General features: G+C 38.0%; 1 long non-coding RNA gene and 1 pseudogene across 1 annotated transcript; one reads left to right on the top strand and one right to left on the bottom strand.

Annotated features, from left to right (window-relative positions):
- LOC109130087 lies at nucleotides 596-902 on the top strand. Its single transcript, XR_002036231.1, has 2 exons — nucleotides 596-741; nucleotides 841-902. It is a non-coding gene; the product is annotated as an uncharacterized LOC109130087 (long non-coding RNA).
- LOC109129940 lies at nucleotides 3,279-12,379 on the bottom strand (annotated as a pseudogene).

Consider the following 20,186-nt stretch of genomic DNA (forward strand, 5'->3'; position numbering starts at 1 on the left):
AAATTACATAAAAATAGTGGTTATTTATTAAGGATTATGGAGATTGTGGGGGTTATGGAGAAGAGGCTGAGTGGATTTTTGTTTTTCGTTTTTTTATGTTTTTTTTTTCTCTTTTCTGATATTTTTTTTTTCTGAAAATTGATTTGTATTGGTTGATGTGTCAGAATATTATTGATACAGTGACTTATAATTTATAAGATAAAGGATGTGAATATCAATAACAAATAGGAACAATATAAATAGCAACAATTTAGTTAAAAAAGAAAACAGTGTATTTAGAATTTTAAAAGTTTTTTATCACTTCGCTGGTAAATAAAAAATTTAGAATTTTTGGGCAAAAAATAAAAAAACATTTAGAAGTCATATTAAATTTACATATATATCATGCGTTATTCCCTCTTTTGTCCACTATTTTAAGTTAACCAACTATTATTCTTTTTGAGTGGTTGCATAAAACGCTACTGTTGCCTATAGGCCATATGCATGCATCGTCTGTTTTTTTTTTTTTTGGTAAAAAGTAAAATTTTATACTATTTTTGATATGTGACAGCAGTTACAAAGACAACAAAGAAGACGAAAAGACCAAAAACTAGAAAGAACAAAAAAACGGTAAGAAGGCAAAACGATTAGCAAGTAGCATAAGTCCAAAGAAGAAACACCAAATCTGAATCGAGAAGCTCAGGGTATGTGCATCGGCGTATGCATCGACCGTCCTTCGTAATTAAAGGATTTAATTTAAATGTAAATGTGTTATTTATCGAAGATACGTTCCTTCCTGTGGGACGTTGTTTACTCCGTTAGAAACCTTTTGAACTAATTATCCTGGTCTCCTTAATGCAGGTATACGCAGGTTCATTCTTTGCCATTCCTTTGATTCGGTGGTTTTCAATCAAGAGAAAGAATAACCAGATAGAGAACATGTGAAATTCAGATTGAAATGTGAAATTCTGATTGAAATGTGAAATTCTGATTCATATCTGCTGCTTTGAATTGATCTTTTTGTAAATCTGATTCAAAATTGATCTCTTTTGCTCTAATTCAGATTGAAAGATTCTGTTTGTTTCGAACAACATCCATAGTTCATGATTCTGTTTGAATTGAACTTACCTGTTTTAGATTGTTGGAACTTGGAAGCAGACATTGTTTGTTGTTGTTTTGCTCCTTCTCTTGACTTTTATGAGTGTTGTTGTCATTTTGTTAGAGGATGAAAGAGTTACAAAGAGTTTTGATCACCTCAAGTCTTACTGTTACCATTCTCTAGAACAATCATGATTCATTCTGTTGCAAAACTGCGTCACTCAGTTATAGTTGTTCTTGAACATTGCAGGGTTTTTGAGAAGAATGGTGTCAAATTGGTTGTAGATAACGTTTCATACGACTTCGTGAAAGGTGCCACAGTTGATTATGTGGAGGAACTGATCCGTGCTGCTTTTGTGGTAAACTAAACCCCTCTTTTTGTCATCTTTCTTTTTTCTTCATTGCATATATTGATCTTTTGTTTATTACATGGAAAGATACAAAACTCTGTAGGCTTCTAGCTCAACAAATGATTTGTTCATCCTATTTTTAAAGAACAATGGAAAAGATTTAGAAAAAGAGGAATCTTGTATCTTCTCTTCATTTACACAACAATTTGGTCTCTACCTGCTCTTGATCATACTTCATAGATCTCAAATCACAACTCCAGCTGATGATAGTGAGTCCTTGTGAGTACTTAACAGAGAAGAGCGGCTTAACTCCTTTAGCTTTCCCTTCTCCACCAAGAACACTCTCTGCGCCATCATCACTGTCTCCAGTCTATGTGCAATCACAATTACCTATAAATGCAAACATAACAGCCATGAAACCATTTGTAATAATCTCAGTGATGATCCACTTCAAAGGTTTTTTAGAATTAAATAAAATGTATGTTTTTATCTTTGATGTTTGTATGGTTTAGTATTTTTATCTTTCATGTTTTAATTGTATTTTTTGTTTTTTCCAAGTTTTTGTAACTTTGTAATTTTCTTATGTTTTTAATTTCAATGTTATATGTTTTATTTAAATTAAAAATTTAATATGTTTTTACATATTTATTTAAATAATTAATTTTTAAATTAAAAATACTATGAAGGACCACAATCTGAAGGACACCAATGCTATACAAAACTTAAGAAACTCTTAAAATAATTGAAGGACCAAATTTCTGTCCTAACAGATGTACATGCCCTCAGATATTTGCGTAATTGCCTCAGCTTCAAAGAAACTCGAGTCCTCATCGTTGTTGCCACGAGCGAACCCCATCTGAGACCATCCTTCAAAACCTCAAAACAAAGCGGTGCCTACAGCTTCTCCGAGAACTAACGCAAAAACGAAACAGCTAGAGAGGATATAAACAAACCCGGCGGCACGAGAGCATCTAAGGGCAGCCAGAGAAGCCGCCTCCAGCCACCAATCATGAGCATGACGCATCAAGAACAACTCCCACAGGTTAGAGAATACCAACTAGAATGAACCGCTGCCTCTATTCAACCTGAAACTCTGGCCGAAGCTTCACGCGCCTTCCAAACCGCAACACAACAACAACAACCAAACTTAAAAGAACAACAAAAATGACAAAGAAGACAAAAACGTTTAGCAAGTAGCAAAGGTCCAAGGAGGAAACACCAATTCTGAACCGTGAAGCTGAGACATTTGCGTGATTGCCTCAGCTTCAATGAAACTCGAGCCCTCATCCTTGTTGCCACGAGCGAACCTTGTTCGAGGCCCGCCTTCAAAACCTCAAAACAAAAAGGTGCCTACAGCTTCTCCAAGGACTAATGCAAAAACAAAACAGCTAGAGAGGTGATAAGCAAACCCGGCGGCACGAGAGCATCTAAGGGTAGTCAGAGAAGCTGCCTCCGACCACCAATAAAGAGCATGACACATCAAGAAACAACTTCCACGGGTTAGAGAATACAAACTAGACTGAACCGCTGCCTCTATTCAACCTTAAAACCCTCGCCTAAGTTTCACGCCTAGCCTTCCAAACCGCAACACAACAAAGAACACCACGACAACTACGAAAATCCCAATCCAACCAATGCCTAAAGCACCGGAGGACCACAAGCCGAGGAGAGATCTTACCGGAATGAACACAAAGTCCATTGCCACACCGGAGAAGAACCAAGCCGCCACTCGCTCCGATTCAGACTGCACCACCAGCGACCCACACTAGGAGCCGTGACCCAAAATTGAGACACGACATCAAAAGGACCACGACGGCAAACCGCAGAGAATCAGCCCCGGAATGCGCCACCTTAACCAATCTTCGAGCTCTGCCACGACACGAAAAACGAGGAGACGAGACCACCGGCGAAAAGCAGATCTGAGATTAAACTGACGGTGCACCATTGGGAACCAGATCTGATCAAGAGACCCGCCGTAGGAGAAGTGCAGACCCGTCCAAACACCTCAACGAAGCCACAGCCCTTGCCGGAGAACTTGCGCGACAGCTTACGACAACCACCAACATGAGATGTGAGACGAGGTGGAGACTCGCATCCAAAAACGGCCGAACGCGACGGGGGCGGAGATAAAGACGGTCGAAAAAGAAACTACAACAAAAATAAAAGGGAAAAGCTCTCTCCGGCGCCGGAAACGCACATGGGAGAGGCAAAGCGAAGACTCCAACCTAGATCTACTCGAGTGCAACAGAAGAGAGAGGTGGGAGAAGCGCATTGACCCCACGCGCAAAATGGTTTTTTAAAACCCACTTCAAAGAGATGTGTTGATTGCATGCATGCATCGTTTTATCAGAACCCACTAGCGATATAATATTAATCATAGTTTTCAATAGAACTTTCAGATTTTCATTAGCTCCAAAAAGTGTACAAACATACGGGTTTAGTTGGTTTTTGTTATTCTTTATGCTGTAAAGCACAAGTCACATGCCCAGTAAAATTATGCCACATCAGATATTATAAATAATTAAAAAAAAAATCAAGTTCCTATTCAGAAAAACTATAAATAATTCTGTATATATAAAAAAAAACTAACAGTAATTATCAGCTTATTGGATTTTTGGCTAAAATGAAAGATATATGAAGCCCACAAAGAGGCCCATCAAACATAGTTTGAATAACCCTAACCGAAGCATCAAAACACGTTTATGTCCACTTTTATTTTGTGTCGTTCATCTTTTCCTCTTCCTCTCTTCTGTTTCACGAGAAACACAACTGACAAACAAAACTGAAAATCATTCCTAATTTCACTCCCACTAACAGATCTACGTTCATGGTGGTTACAACAATTCCCATCTTCTATATAAATGTTTTTCAACTTTCTCTAAACGCACCTGAAAACCTCTTTTATTTTCAATTACCAATGCCCTACCAAATTCTTTAGAAAACAACAATTCTCACAGAGGTAAGTTCTTTATCTTTTGTTCATATCCATTACTTTTTTCTTCAATGCATATTAATTCTGATTTCTATTGTTTCAGCTGCAACATGCCTCTTGATTTTACTCATCTCTCTAATCTAAATTCTTTAGGAAGAGAATGGAAGATCAGAGTTCTAATAGCCAGGACATGGAATTTTTATCCAAAAGACAAAACATGGAGTTATTCTACGTATTGAAGCGATTCTCGTGGATGTAAAGGTTAGTGTGCTTAGTTATATAAATTTGTAAACAGCTTTGTTAGTGTTTCTAGGATCAACATGTGTTACAATCCAATGTATTTGACTAATTGCTAGAATTCAAGATGGATTAGGAGTGTTTAGACAACACTTATACCCATTTTGTCTCAAAACAAGCTAAAACCGAGAAAACAGGCTACAACTGAGAAAACATTGCTTAGAAGCTGTAAACAGCTCTGTTAGTGTTTCTAGTATCAAAATGTGTTACAATCCAATATATTTGACTAATTGCTAGAGATAGAGATGGATTTGGAGTGTTTAGACAGCACTTATACCCATTTTGTCCCAAAACAGGCTAAAATCGAGAAAACAAGCTAAAATTGAGAAAACATTGCTTAGAAGCTGTAAACAGCTTTGTTAGTGTTTCTAGGATCAAATTTTTTTACAATCCAATGTATTTGACTAATTTATAGAGTTAGATATGGGTTAGGAGTGTTTAGACAACACTTATACCCATTTTGTCCCAAAACAAGCTAAAACCGAGAAAACATTGCTTAGAAGCTTTAACCAACTTTGTTAGTGTTTCTAGGATCAAAATTTGTTACAATCCAATGTATTTGACTAATTGCTAGAGTTAGAGATGGTTTAAGAGTGTTAAGACAACACTTATACCCATTTTGTCCCAATACAGGCTAAAACCGAGAAACCAGGCTAAAACCGAGAAAACAGGCTAAAACCGAGAAAACATTGCTTAGAAGCTGTAGACAACTTTGTTAGTGTTTCTAGGATCAAAATGTTTTACAATCCAATGTATTTGACTAATTTCTAGAGTTAGAGATGGAATTGGAATGTTTAGACAACACTTATACCCATTTTCTCCCAAAACAGGCTAAAACTGAGAAAACATGCTAAAACCGAGAAATCATTGCTTAGAAGCTGTAAACAGCTTTGTTAGTGTTTCTAGGATCAAAATGTCTTACAATCCAATGTATTTGACTAATTTCTAGATTTCGAGATTGATTAGGAGCGTTTAGACAACACTTATACCCTTTGTCCCAAAACAGGCTAAAAGCGGGAAAAGAGGCTAAAACCGAGAAAACATTGCTTAGAAGCTGTAAACAGCTTTGTTAGTGTGTTTAGGATCAAAATGTGTTACAATCCAATGTATTTGACTAATTTCAAGATGTAGAGATGGATTTAGAGTGTTTAGAGAACACTTTTACCCATTTTGTCCCAAAACAGGCTAAAACCGAGAAACCAGGATAGAACCAATAAAACATTGCTTAGAAGCTGTAAACAGCTTTGTTAGTGTTTCTAGGATCAAATTTTGTTACAATCCAATGTATTTAACTAATTTATAGAGTTATAGATGGGTTAGGAGTGTTTAGACAACACTTATACCCATTTTGTCCCAAAACAGGCTAAAACCGAGAAAACATTGCTTAGAAGCTGTAACCAGATTTTTTAGTGTTTCTGGGATCAAAATTTGTTACAATCCAATGTATTTGACTAATTTCTAGAGTTAGAGATGGATTTGGAATGTTTAGACAACACTTATACCCATTTGGTCCCAAAACAGGCTAAAACCGAGAAAATATTGCTTAGAAGCTGTAAACAGCTTTGTTAGTGTTTCTAGGATCAAAATTTGTTACAATCCAATGTATTTGACTAATTTCTAGGGTTATAGATGGATTAGGAGTGTTTAGACAACACTTATACCCATTTTGTCCCAAAACAGGCTTAAACCGAGAAAATATTGCTTAGAAGCTGTAAACAGCTTTGTTAGTGTTTCTAGGATCAAAATGTGTTACAATCCAATGTATTTGAATAATTTATAGATTTTGAGATCGATTAGGAGTGTTTAGACAACACTTATACCCTTTGTCCCAAAACAGGCTAAAAGCGAGAAAACAGGCTAAAACCTTGAAAACATTGCTTAGAAGCTGTAAACAGCTTTGTTAGTGTTTCTAGGATCAAAATTTGATACATTCCAATGTATTTGACTAATTTATAGAGTTAGAGATGAGTTAGGAGTGTTTAGACAACACTTATACCCATTTTGTCCCAAAACAGGCTAACAGCGAGAAAACATTGCTTAGAAGCTGTTACCAGCTTTGTTAGTGTTTCTAGGATCAAAATTTCTTACAATCCAATGTTTGACTAATTTCTAGAGTAAGAGATGGATCAGAAGTGTTTAGACAACATTTATACCCATTTTGTCCCAAAACAAGCTAAAACCGAGAAAACAGGCTAAAACTAAGAAAACATTGCTTAGAAGCTATAAACATCTTTGTTAGTGTTTATAGGATCAAAATGTGTTACAATCCAATGTATTTGACTAAATTCTATAGTTATAGATGTATTAGGAATGTTTAGACAATACTTATACCCATTTTGTCCCAAAACAGGCTAAAAGCGAGAAAATAGGCTAAAACCGAGAAAACATTGCTTAGAAACTGTAAACAGATTTGTTAGTGTTACTAGGATCAAAATGTGTTACAATCCAGTATATTTGACTAATTTCTAGAGGTAGAGATGGATTTGAAATGTTTAGACAACACTTATACCCATTTTGTCCCAAAATAGTCTAAAACTGAGAAAACAGGATAAAACCTTGAAAACATTGCTTAGAAGCTGTAAACAACTTTGTTAGTGTTTCTAGGATCAAAAATTGATACAATACAATTTATCTGACTAATTTATAGAGATAGAGATGAGTTAGGAGTGTTTAGACAACACTTATACCCATTTTGTCCCAAAACAGGCTAACAGCGAGAAAACATTGCTTAGAAGCTGTTACCAGCTTTGTTAGTGTTTCTAGGATCAAAATTTGTTACAATCCAATGTTTGACTAATTTCNAGAGATGGATTAGAAGTGTTTAGACAACATTTATACCCATTTTGTCCCAAAACAAGCTAAAACCGAGAAAACAGGCTAAAACTAAGAAAACATTGCTTAGAAGCTATAAACATCTTTGTTAGTGTTTATAGGATCAAAATGTGTTACAATCCAATGTATTTGACTAAATTCTATAGTTATAGATGTATTAGGAATGTTTAGACAATACTTATACCCATTTTGTCCCAAAACAGGCTAAAAGCGAGAAAATAGGCTAAAACCGAGAAAACATTGCTTAGAAACTGTAAACAGATTTGTTAGTGTTACTAGGATCAAAATGTGTTACAATCCAGTATATTTGACTAATTTCTAGAGGTAGAGATGGATTTGAAATGTTTAGACAACACTTATACCCATTTTGTCCCAAAATAGTCTAAAACTGAGAAAACAGGATAAAACCTTGAAAACATTGCTTAGAAGCTGTAAACAACTTTGTTAGTGTTTCTAGGATCAAAAATTGATACAATACAATTTATCTGACTAATTTATAGAGATAGAGATGAGTTAGGAGTGTTTAGACAACACTTATACCCATTTTGTCCCAAAACAGGCTAACAGCGAGAAAACATTGCTTAGAAGCTGTTACCAGCTTTGTTAGTGTTTCTAGGATCAAAATTTGTTACAATCCAATGTTTGACTAATTTCTAGAGTTAGAGATGGATTAGAAGTGTTTAGAAAACATTTATACCCATTTTGTCCAAAAACAAGCTAAAACCGAGAAAACAGGCTAGAACCGAGAAAACATTGCTTAAAAGCTATAAACAGCTTTGTTAGTGTTTCTAGGATCAAAATGTGTTATAATCCAATGTATTTGACAAATTGCTAGAGTTAGAGATGGATTAGGAATGTTTAAATAACACTTATACCCATTTTGTATCAAAACACGCTAAAACCGAGAAAACATTGCTTAGAAGCTGTAAACAGCTTTGTTAGTGTGTATAGGATCAAAATGTGTTAAAATCCAATGTATTTGACTAATTTCTAGATGTAGAGATGGATTTAGAGTATTTAGACAACACTTTAACCCATTTTGTCCCAAAACAGGCTAAAACCAAGAAAACAGGCTAAAACCGAGAAAACAGGATAAAACCAATAAAACATTGCTTAGATGCTGTAAACAGCTTTGTTAGTCTTTTGAGGATCAAATTTTGTTACAATCAAATGTATTTAACTAATTTATAGAGTTATAGATGTGTTAGGAGTGTTTAGACAAAAATTATACCCATTTTGTCCCAAAATAGGCTAAAACCGAGAAAACATTGCTTAGAAGCTGTAACCAGCTTTTTTATTGGTTCTAGGATCAAAATTTGTTACAATCCAATGTATTTGACTAATTGCTAGAGTTAGAGATAGATTAGGAGTTTTTAGACAACACTTATACCCATTTTGTCCCAAAACAAGCTAAAACCGAGAAAACAGGCTAAAACCGAGAAAACATTGCTTAGAAGCTGTAACCAGATTTGTTAGTGTCTCTAGGATCAAAATTTGTTACAATCCAATGTATTTGACTAATTTCTAGAGTTAGAGATGGATTAGAAGTGTTTAGACAACACTTATACCCATTTTGTCCCAAAACAAGCTAAAACCGAGAAAACAGGCTAAAACCGAGAAAACATTGCTTAGAAGCTGTAACCAGATTTGTTAGTGTCTCTAGGATCAAAATTTGTTACAATCCAATGTATTTGACTAATTTCTAGAGTTAGAGATGGATTAGGAGTGTTTAGACAACACTTATACCCATTTTGTCCCAAAACAGGCTAAAAGCGAGAAAATAGGCTAAAACCGAGAAAACATTGCTTAGAAACTGTAAACAGCTTTGTTAGTGTTTCTAGGATCAAAATGTGTTACAATCCAATATATTTGACTAATTTCTAGAGGTAGAGATGGATTTGAAGTATTTAGACAACACTTATACCCATTTTGTCCCAAAAAAGTCTAAAACTGAGAAAAATGGATAAAACCTTGAAAACATTGCTTAGAAGCTGTAAACAGCTTTGTTAGTGTTTCTAGGATCAAAATTTGATACATTCCAATGTATTTGACTAATTTATAGAGTTAGAGATGAGTTAGGAGTGTTTAGACAACACTTATACCCATTTTGTCCCAAAACAGGCTAACAACGAGAAAACATTGCTTAGAAGCTGTTACCAGCTTTGTTAGTGTTTCTAGGATCAAAATTTGTTACAATCCAATGTTTGAATAATTTCTAGAGTTAGAGATGGATTAGAAGTGTTTAGAAAACATTTATACCCATTTTGTCCCAAAACAAGCTAAAACCGAGAAAACAGGCTAAAACTAAGAAAACATTGCTTAGAAGCTATAAACATCTTTGTTAGTGTTTATAGGATCAAAATGTGTTACAATCCAATGTATTTGACTAAATTCTATAGTTATAGATGTATTAGGAATGTTTAGACAATACTTATACCCATTTTGTCCCAAAACAGGCTAAAAGCGAGAAAATAGGCTAAAACCGAGAAAACATTGCTTAGAAACTGTAAACAGATTTGTTAGTGTTACTAGGATCAAAATGTGTTACAATCCAGTATATTTGACTAATTTCTAGAGGTAGAGATGGATTTGAAGTGTTTAGACAACACTTATACCTATTTTGTCCCAAAACAGTCTAAAACTGAGAAAACATGATAAAACCTTGAAAACATTGCTTAGAAGCTGTAAACAGCTTTGTTAGTGTTTCTAGGATCAAAAATTGATACAATACAATTTATCTGACTAATTTATAGAGATAGAGATGAGTTAGGAGTGTTTAGACAACACTTATACCCATTTTGTCCCAAAACAGGCTAACAGCGAGAAAACATTGCTTAGAAGCTGTTACCAGCTTTGTTAGTGTTTCTAGGATCAAAATTTGTTACAATCCAATGTTTGACTAATTTCTAGAGTTAGAGATGGATTAGAAGTGTTTAGAAAACATTTATACCCATTTTGTCCAAAAACAAGCTAAAACCGAGAAAACAGGCTAAAACCGAGAAAACATTGCTTAAAAGCTATAAACAGCTTTGTTGGTGTTTCTAGGATCAAAATGTGTTACAATCCAATGTATTTGACAAATTGCTAGAGTTAGAGATGGATTAGGAATGTTTAGATAACACTTATACCCATTTTGTATCAAAACACGCTAAAACCGAGAAAACAGTCTAAAACAAAGAAAACATTTCTTAGAATATGTAAAAAGCTTTGTTAGTGTTTCTGTGATCAAAATTTGTTACAATCCAATGTATTTGACTATGTTATAGAGTTAGAGATGGGTTAAGAGTGTTTAGACAACACTTGTACCCATTTTGTCCCAAAACAGGCTAAAACCAAGAAAACATTGCTTAGAAGCTGTAAACAGGTTTGTTAGTGCCTCTAGGATCAAAATTTGTTACAATCCAATGTATTTGACAAATTGCTAGAGTTAGAGATGGGTTAAGAGGGTTTAGACAACACTTATACCCATTTTGTCCCAAAACAGGTTAAAACCGAGAAAACATTGCTTAGAAGCTGTAAACAGCCTTGTCAGTGTTTCTAGGATGAAAATGTGTTACAATCCAATGTATTTGAATAATGCTAGAGTTTTAGATGGATTAGGAGTGTTTAGACAACACTTATACTCATTTTGTCCTAAAACAGGCTTAAACCAAGAAAACATTGCTTAGAAGCTGTAAAGAACATTTGTTAGTGTTTCTAGGATCAAAATGTGTTACAATCCATATTGGACTAATTTCTAGAGTTAGAGATGGATTAGGAGTCTTTAGACAATACTTATACCCATTTTGTGTTAGAATTGTGGAATGTAAAGTAGAGAATAACTTGAGAGGAAAGAGAATAACTTGAGAGAAAAGAGAATCAACTAAAAGACTTAATTAGAATAATTCTAATGTGTGTTACATAGCTTATTATAGAAGAAAAATGAGCATATAGCCGTTAGAGATAGAGGTAGAATAGAACGTGACACTAGGTTGACTTGTCTTGATCGGTCTTAATGGTGAAAGTGACCTGCCCGTCCCTTGTTTGACTCGCATACACTCGTCCTCCAAGGTACACATGTGACTTTCTTCACTCTAGATATTTTACACCTTTTTTCTTCTAGATCCTTCTTCCTCTTGGGCTGCAATACCATCAAGGCTTTCTCTTCTTATTTCCATACTCAAACCATGGCCAATTGGTCTTGGTTGTACGGACACTCGTACGGCCAGTCTTGATCTCATGTCCTACTCTCCTTGATCAACACGCCCCCTCAAGTTTAGCCCAGTGAAACGGCTGAAGTTGGAGATTCGTGAGCCACTACCTCATTAAAAACCTCAACATAGAAAACCACATGGGAGAAAACTATCTTGAGGGAAAAAGAGTGTAATGGCCACGAATAGCGGACTAGAGATCAAGGATGCGTCAAGTCCACAAGTCCAAGTTTGTTATGAATGTGAGCATAGACTTGACGACTTGCGGCCTTGGTAAAAATGTCAGCGAGCTGATCTACACTCGGTGTGTGATATGGAAGTGTGACCCCTTCTTCAATCTTCTCTCGAACTTTATGGCAATCCAACTCAATGTGTTTGGTTCTCTCATGGAATACTGAATTTGTTGCAATGTGGATAGCGGCTTCATTGTCACAGTGCATAGGAATTGGTGTGGATGACTTGATGCCTAAATCTTTGAGTAGTGCCTTCAGCCAAGTGAGCTCGGTAGTTAGCATTCTCATCGCTCTATATTCGGATTCAGCCCTTGGCATCGACACCACTTTTTGTTTGTTAGTCTTCCAGGTTACTAGATTCCCTCCTATGAATGTGCAGTAGCCGGTTGTAGACCGCCTATCTGTCCTGTCACCAGCCCAATCTGCGTCACAATAACCCACAAGATCGGTGTTGGAGTTCTTGCCCATCCAAATGCCTTGTCTGGGACTTCTCTTGAGGTAGTGAAGAATTCTTTCCAAAATACTCCAATGGTATGTTGTTTGAGCTTGCATGTATTGACTTACCTTGTTCACAACATAACATATATCAGGTCTAGTGAGTGTTAGATAGTTGAGAATCTCGATAACTCTAAATTAAGAAGTGGGCAAATCACAAAGCTCTCTTTTTTCCCCCTTTTCACCTTTAATTGGTGAAAGTATAAAATCTGATGTGAATAGAAGAAAAAGAAAGAAGAAAGATAGGCAGACGACTTTACTATAGTATAGGTAAAAAAAACCGTGAGCAGTAAGCAGCGGATCTCCCCTTCTTTTGGGAAAGCAAATGGCTGCGTGTGAATTCTTTCAAGGCAAGGGGCGGCCTGATTTCACTCTGATCCGGTCGAGGTGGTTTTCGTTTACCAGCGCGTAGGTGGGCTAAGTTCCTATGGCCGAGTCTTTCTGGCCCCTGTGAACATCATTTCTTTATGTATTAAAGAGGGCCTCTCTAACCGGTGAAAAGTAGTGGGTGTCCACTAATGGCCGTTCCCGGCTCGGCTCCAATAACGAAATTCCGGGAGGAGTCGGTAGTTGGGCACTGGATCCCTTCGGACGTGGAGAACGTGTGACGCTGGGTCGGGGTTTGGTGAACCAACTGGTCGCTCCTCTAGTTGAAGTATCAGGCCCTTTTTCGTTGCCTAGGTTACACCTTCGGAATACTCAGAAGGGAATTTCTCTCTACTTCCCTAAATCTTCACTTGATGCCACGCCGACTCTCCTTTCATCATAAGGCGTGGAATTAGACCAAGGGGAATCTCCATAGAAGCAGGTCCCTCTGATTTCACGCGTAGGAGATCGAGACACAGCCCAAGGGCTATGGAGAAAGATGTAGATCGATCGCCCTAGATAGACAACTACATAGAGGGTCTTTACTAGTCTATATATTCTTTGATTTCGTTCCCCTCGTAAGATCAATATCACAACTAATGAGGTCTTAAAGTTTCACATCTAAGTCATACCCGATCCGATAGTTTACAATATAGATAGATATTTATCTATTTTAACAACAACATTCTAAAAACGATATTAATTGATATCGGTAGTTGTCCGGTCGTACCCAAAAAATAATATTCCAGAGGAAAATGCACCTAAGATCAAATATTTCGAACCGGCTTCCGTGGAAAATTCAGACTTTCTTTTTGATGCTGCGATTACATAAAAACATAAACTTTGAAGCTCAATAGCTAAATACATGGCAGTTAAATCATGAGCCGAGATCATAAAGAGCATACCGCGAGTAGGAAGTGGAATTAATACAATGAATTCAAAAGCATCAAACCTCTCTTGGTTGGAAGAATCGAAACACATCGAAATGGTACCAGCCATACTTAATAATAGAAAGATTTGGCAGAAATATGTAAAATTGTCCCTCGTAAAAAGATTATTCCAGAATAAATGGGAAATAGTTAGGAGAGGTGCGCCAGCGGCGAGCAGAAGCAAGGTTATTAGATACCTCAGAAAAGCCCGGCCAGAACCACACGTGCAAGTTTCCCTGCATGTGGCTCGTCCGTGATAACTTATTCGGATTTACGTGAACTACGAGACCGATCACTAAGTGGAAAAAAACCCTCCAGCATGAGCGAACCTTTTCTCCACTAGTTAGGAATGGGCTAGGAGAGGAAGCCAAACAAACCGACACAACTAAGCTAATATGTGCCAGGGAAAGCCAGGTGCCGGAGGTAAGCTTTATTCATCCCGGAGCATTGATTCCCCATAACGAATAGGCTAGCTTTATCTTTCAATTGCCAATCCTCTGCTCGAGAAGGTCTCCCAGTTCCTTGGGAGCACCTCGGGGTGCATTTATTTGTCTTACATGAGACTCGGGATATTCCTCACCCCATGGCACCTTTTGCTCATCCATTCCGCCCGCCCGTACAGACGCGGCGCCCTTTTTCATTATCATCTACCGCTCTTTCTTTCCTCCCGGCTATTCACGCATGAAGATCTTCATATGTATGCTTGACTTTGGTTGCTGGTGCTATATGTAGGAGTACATTATGGCAGGATCAGTCACCCGGGCAAACCAACCCCCCTCCAAGAGGAACTGTGTTATGCCCCCCGATCCCTATAGAGCGAAAGAGCTGCCTAGTGATCCCTAGGTTGCAGCACGTCCGGTCGTTAACTCCTCGCGCCGTTGCCGCTATTTCTAGGACCGACCAACGCCTCACCTGCACTGGTACCTATGTAGTGTCGGTCGCACATTCAACATAGCGTTTAAACTCATGTGCCTTCGAGAACCAGGGGATCTTCGAGCATGCTGCGTACAATTAGCCAGCCTTGCAGCAGAAAAGGATTAGACGTCCCCCCCCATGCTACGGTTCCCTACGGTCTGAATCCGGTGCAANACATAGCGTTCGGACTCATGTGCCTTCCAGAACCAGGGGGTCTTCGAGCCTGCTGCGTACGATTAGCCAGCCTTGCGGCGGCAAAAGGATTAGACGTCCCCCCCCATGCTACGGTTCCCTACGGTCCGAATCCGGTGCCGCATTAGGTTAGGGTAGGGGGCTGGGCGATAATAGCTCCTCTGCATCCCCAAGCGCGCTGCCCTCCTAGGCGCGCAACACTAAGTAATCCAAGCCAACCCACATTACTGGCTAACGGCGGATAATCATATTTCTTAGAGGTACTAAATACAACTCCATGAATGAGCAAAATGGAGGTTGCATTAATGATAAAGATCTCTGGGGAAACCGCTAAAAAAAGATTGAACATGTGGGAGGATCCGAACGAATTCTGCTTTCATTTCCCCCGTATGGAGCACTGAGTCACTTACGTTACGGTCTTCAGCGGGCAGGCTGCACTCTAGGCGACGGCTAGGAAGGATCGCTAGACCAGCAGCCAAACCAACAATGAATATATAATATAATGATAGTGATTCGGCTCAATAAAAAATGGAATGTAGAAAAGAAAGGGCAGAATAGCATAATTGTCCGATTTTTTCATCGATCTTCAAAGAAGACTGACTCCTCCTTTCCGAAAAGATCGTCCTTGGTCCTTTTGACATAAGATTCTCGGCCGCTCAAGAGACTCTCTCTCTCATATATATATATATTTATACACAATATCTTGACTCCAACTACCCCTCCTTTCCGAAAAATAGATTGAGTCTTTGTCTAAGCGAGTTTTCTAGGCCGGGTGACCTGGCCACTTCTATTGATTATCTTTTCATTAAATCTTTTGTTCTCTAGCGGTATTTTCGACTTGAACTGGACCACCCACCCGGACTAGGAACCCGAATTTATCTGCCTATCCCCGTCGAAGAAGGAGCGACAGCCTTGATTATGCCAGACATGCTCCCCGAACCCCACCCAATTAATAAGACTAAGTAAAATAATGGAAATAGTGAATCAAGATCTAGATGGATCCCTATCTTTCTCTCTATCCACGGGATACCTATCTAGATGAAAAGATCCATCTATGAATCGATATAGACTATCCTCTATCCGGATAGAGATTTCCCTATGAGTGACTACGCCGATCTTTATATGTTTTAGCCACGTCCGTTTCTGCTCCGAAGAGGAAGGTTTGGATCTTTTAATCTTATGTCATGAGGGATATGACCTATGTTAGGTCCATAAGATACCACAGCTTTTGGTGTTCTATGATTAATGATGTTCACATATTTTACCATGTTTTTCCTTAGTATATTCACATCTTTTCATCTTTTGCTATCCATTTTTACCATTATTGCATAGTTTTAGGACTAGTCATGCATTAGAGTATAGTTGCATTGTATTTGCATCTTTTCATGCACAATCAGGTGATTTTGGAGCTTAAGAAGCATGGAAGCAATGCTGAGGAGAAGTGAAGCAAACAAGAGGAGAAAGCAAGAGAGTTAAGGCTGAAGAAACAAGGTCCAGAGTCCCACTCGACCGCCCACTCGACCAGACACTCGACCGTGTGGAGAGAGGGACTCGACCGAGTGGAAGATGCATGAGAGAAGCCAACTCGACCGTTCAGTCGACCGAGCACCAGGTCGAGTTGGCCGAGCCGCCTAGCTATTTTTTATTTTAGCATTTTTAGGGCTTCCACTACTTTTTCTATATAAGGGCTTGTACCAGCAGCCACCCAAGGAGTCCAGCTTTTTAGATAGTCAAAAACCTAGTATTTACCCTTTTTTGGGAATTATTCCTTTTGCACTTTTATTTTTATTAGATCTTGTACTTCTTTTAAGGGAGAAAACACTAGATTCTTCAATATTGTTGGTTTCATAACTTTCAGAATATTGAGAATTCGAGTTTGATTCTTTCTCCAATATTATAGATCTTTGCTTTATCTTTCATTTCATGCAAGTTTCAGTATTTTCTGGGTTTATGACTTTGATGTTCATCATGTGTTCTTGTGAGTAGTAGCTTAGGATCTTGAGAATGGGTTAGGCTGGGCTGTGTTTGAGGTTTGTTTGATTTGGTCAAGCTTGATTGTGGTAGAATCTCTTCTAGGCTAGATGTTCTTAATGATGATCCTATAACTGAGAGGGTATGGTTTGATTTCAAGCATCTTAGCATCACACCAATGTTTAAGAAGCATAGATAAGGCTAGATCTAGAGCTTACCATTAGGCTTGCTAAGAGATTAGAGGTCTTGTTTGATATGAGATGTATTGCTTAATGCCTGCTTGTGTAGATTCTTTACTTTGTGAGAACAAGTCTAGAGATGCATAGGTTTGGTTTTTTCTTCCATGAGAGTGGATTAAACATGTCTTAGATTTATATGTCTAGAGATTAGCTCAAAGTTTGCTTGAGATTTGTTGACCAAGTTAGATGACCTTAATCATTAGTCCAGCCCATGAATCCCTCCTCAAGGCCTTCCTTGTTTATTGATTTTTATGTCTTAATCCTGCTGTTTGATCGTTGTTTGATTCGCTTGTGGATTGCTCTGTTTTTCTTGTGTTGCTCTGTTTCACGGATTTGTCCAGCTCGACCCTGCACTCGATCTACACTCGATCGAGTGCTTGCTCGAGTTCATCCCCAGAACTTTGGTTTATGATTTGTAGTTGTCCTGTCTTATCTCTTGTCTCATTCTAGATGCATTTCCGTTGCATTTACTTCCTGTTCATTACTTACCTTGCATTAGTTCATTAGCATAGTTTCTATTTCTGTTCTAGCTTCATATTAGTCATAATCATTCTGTTCCATTTACATTCAGCATCTAGTTCTAGTAGCTTTTACTTTCTGCACTTTACATTTCATAATAGGATTGTTAGTGACAAACGTCCTTTACATACTTGGCTTAACTTAGGCTCATATACACATCTTGATTGTTCACAAACTCTCAGATTGGATTGGCACCTCTTGTACTACAATTGCATAAGGGGAATTGAAACACCCTGCCATCCATTCATCTCATCTTTCATCATTCCATACATTCATCATCACCTCACCCATACAAAACTTGTGTTTCAATTTGGCGTCGTTGCCCATTTGAGAGTGTTTTTGTGACATTTAGGATCATTATTAGTCTAAGATTAAGTTCGTTTATCCACTTGTGAAGTTGCTGAACTCGAATCTTCTTTTGCTTGGCTGTCTTGAGTTTCAGGTACCCACTCGACCATCCACTCGACCACCACTCGATCGAGTCGTGATCGAGTACTTGATCTAGTCAGACAGCGTATCTAAATAGACACCACTTCCCAGTCGACTCGACCACCCACTCGAGCCTGCGCTCGATCGTGTTCCTGTTCGAGTCTGTACTCGTGTTTGTTGATGCACACAAGGTCAAAGGGGAAAGACAATCTTCAGAGGCCTATTGACAACATCCACATGCTACAAAAAGGTTTGAGACATAAGCAAAGAAGAGTAGTTAAGGAACAGCAAGAGGATCCAATCATCATGGAGAAACAAGATCCAGTTTCAAGACCAAGGAACATTGGTGCTTGAGATGCACCCAACACCCACAACCAGAGAGCTGGCATTGTGCCTCCCACAGTAGCAAACAATAACTTTGAAATCAAGAGTGGACTGATCTTCATGATCCAAGCCAACAAGTTCCATGGGTTGCCAGTAGAGGATCCTCTAAACCACCTTGATGAATTTGATAGAATCTGTGGTCTTACAAAGATTAATGGAGTGCGTGAGGATGAATTCAAGTTGAGGCTCTTCCCATTTTCACTTGGAGACAAGGCTCACCTTTGGGAGAAGACTCTTCCTACTGGAGCAATAACCACATGGGATGCTTGCAAGAAGGCTTTCTTGGCAAAATTCTTCTCCAATGCAAGGACTGCTAGATTGAGGAATGAAATCTCTGGGTTTGCTCAAAGAAACAATGAGAGCTTTTGTGAAGCTTGGGAGAGGTTTAAAGGATTTCAGACTCAGTGTTCTCACCATGGCTTCAGCAATGAGTCCCTCCTAAGCACTTTGTACAAAGGAGTGCTTCCCAAGATCAGAATGCTTCTTGATACAGCTTCTAATGGCAACTTCCTCAACAAGAATGTGGAAGAAGGATGGGAATTAGTTGAGAACCTTGCTCAGTCAGATGGCAATTACAATGAGGACTATGACAGAACCATAAGGTCCACCTCCACTGACCAAGAGGACAAATACAAGAAGGATTTGAAGATGGTCAATGAGAAGCTTGACAAGATCCTTCTTAGCCAACAAAAGTCCATCCACTTCATTGGTGAGGAAGAGGTTCAAGTTCAAGAGGGGTGAAACAAGGCTTGTATGGTGGGTGAATGATGATGATGATGAATGTATGCAATGGTGAGATATGAATGGAATGATGTATGGGTGTTTCAATTCCCCTTATGCTGTTGCAGTATAAGAGGTATCAATCCAAAATGAGTGTTTGTGAACAATTAAGATATGAATATGAATATAAGTCAAGCCAAATGTAAAGATTGTTTGTCACTAACAATCCTAAGATGAAAATGTAAAGATGTAGAAAGTAAACTACAAGAACTAAGAACTAAATGCAAATGAAACTGAATGATTGCAACAGTAATGATACTAGAACAGAAATAGAAACTACCACTAATGAACTAATGCAAGACAGGTAATGAACTGAAAACTAAATGAATGCAACTGGAATGAAACAGGACAATCACAAATCATAAACAAGAGTTCTGGGGATGAACTCGAGCAAGCACTCGACCGAGTGTAGGTCGAGTGGGAGGTCGAGTTGGTTAAATCCATAAAACAGAGCAACATAATAAAAACAGAGCAATGCAAATACGAATCAAACAACAAGCAAGCAACAGGATTAAGACTTTAAAATCAATAAACAAAGAAGGTCCTGAGGATGGATTCATGGGATGAACTAATCATTGTGGTTATCTAACTTGGTCAACAAATCTCAAGCAAACTTTGAGCTAACCTCTAGACATATAAATCTAAGACAAGTTTCTTCCACTCTCATGTCAAGAAACAATCAAACCTATGCAATTCTAGACTTGTTCTCACACAGTAAAGAATCTACACAAGCAGGCATTAAGGAATACATCTCAAACAAACAAGACCTCTAATCTCTTAGCAAGCCTAATGGTAAGCTCTAGATCTAGCCTTATCTATGCTTCTTAAACATTGGTGTGATGCTAAGAAGCTTAAAATCAGATCCTACCCTCTCAGACACAGGATCAGCAATTTGAACATCTAGCCTAGAAGAGATCTACAACAATCAAGCTTGACCAAATCACGCAAACCACAAGATCAATCCATCCTAACCCATCCTCAAGATCCTAAGCAAACTACTCACAACAATACATGATGAACAAAGTCAAAAACCCAGAAAATATTGAAACTTGCATT

Source organism: Camelina sativa, chromosome 17 (assembly GCF_000633955.1).
Source record: "Camelina sativa cultivar DH55 chromosome 17, Cs, whole genome shotgun sequence".
Classification (NCBI taxonomy): domain Eukaryota; kingdom Viridiplantae; phylum Streptophyta; class Magnoliopsida; order Brassicales; family Brassicaceae; genus Camelina; species Camelina sativa.